The sequence below is a fragment of the Sinocyclocheilus grahami genome, unplaced genomic scaffold (genome assembly GCF_001515645.1).
Source record: "Sinocyclocheilus grahami isolate Dianchi unplaced genomic scaffold, SAMN03320097.WGS_v1.1 scaffold1551.1, whole genome shotgun sequence".
In the NCBI taxonomy this organism is placed as follows: domain Eukaryota; kingdom Metazoa; phylum Chordata; class Actinopteri; order Cypriniformes; family Cyprinidae; genus Sinocyclocheilus; species Sinocyclocheilus grahami.
The window spans coordinates 273,956-274,963 of NW_015506730.1; the positions used below are offsets into that span (position 1 = coordinate 273,956).

The 1,008-nt window shown below is 38.5% G+C and overlaps 1 protein-coding gene across 1 annotated transcript in view; it reads right to left on the reverse strand.

Annotated features, from left to right (window-relative positions):
• The window catches only part of LOC107571124 (zinc finger protein 501-like), a 79,035-nt gene extending 78,349 nt beyond the window's left edge, over positions 1-686 (reverse strand). Inside the window, exon 1 of the mRNA XM_016257404.1 lies at positions 615-686. The gene's annotated coding sequence lies outside the window, so the exon portion shown is untranslated. The remainder of the gene's footprint in view (positions 1-614) is intronic.
• Positions 687-1,008: the final 322 nt, after the last annotated feature.

Genomic DNA, 1,008 nt, shown 5'->3' on the forward strand with positions numbered 1-1,008 from the left:
GCTGAACTACACAGAACTGACTTGTTATTAAAGAAAATAACATTTTATTTTGGAGAACATTGTATCTCCATGTAGATGTCTTCAGGAGTGTTTGTTTCGTTTCAAGCAACAGCTGAAAACTCATCTCTTTCGACGCTACTTTACTTCATCGTAAATATAATAACTTTTAAAAAAAACTCTCTTTATGTATTCCTTCCCTTTCTAGCTTGTCCTTATTTGAACGATGCCTTTTGAATCGCTTTAAGTAGGCCTATTCGCCCAATTGTAAGTCGCTTTTGTCTGCAAAATGAGTAAATGTTACAGTGAGCCAGCACAGAGCAGGAATATGATCAAACATGTAATATTGCATGCTTTAGATATTGTCTGATTTCTACGCATTTACGTGTCTCGTTTTGAAAGCTATTGTTTACTACAAATATAATGGATAAACCCTGGTACTGTATTAAAACAATAGGCCGTTAAGGTTACTGTAGTTAAAAACCATGTGGTTATTTTTCATGAGAGCGGTCGATGAAAAGCTTCATTAAGCTCATTAAAACACTAGGCAGAAAAACAACAAGCACATAAACAGCTAAAACACACGAATAACGTAAAACAGACTAAACAACACTTACCGTCCGAGTGCGCCAATCTTTTTCCTTTCTTCGGTGGTTTTACCGGAGAACAAAAGAAAGTCACAGCGCCTCCTACAGGACGAGCGATAGATGAAGCAGAAACGGGTGTGGTGGGGCTGCACCAAACAGTTATATTCCTAATTTCTCTCATTAAAAATACCAATGTGTTTCAGTGGCGTTGCCAAGAGACGGATAAACTGTCATACATTGAGGTAATTGTTAAATAAAGACGTCGAATGTCAGTCAGTCAGCCGGTAAATGGAATAAATGTCCGTTAATTTTTGAATTACGCGAGTTCGCGGCTTTCTGTGAAAGACGAAGAAAAGGCGCGCAGAATCAGAGGAGCCCAGTAAAGGAAGATTGTGTGTGTGTGTGTGTGTGTGTGTGTGTGTGT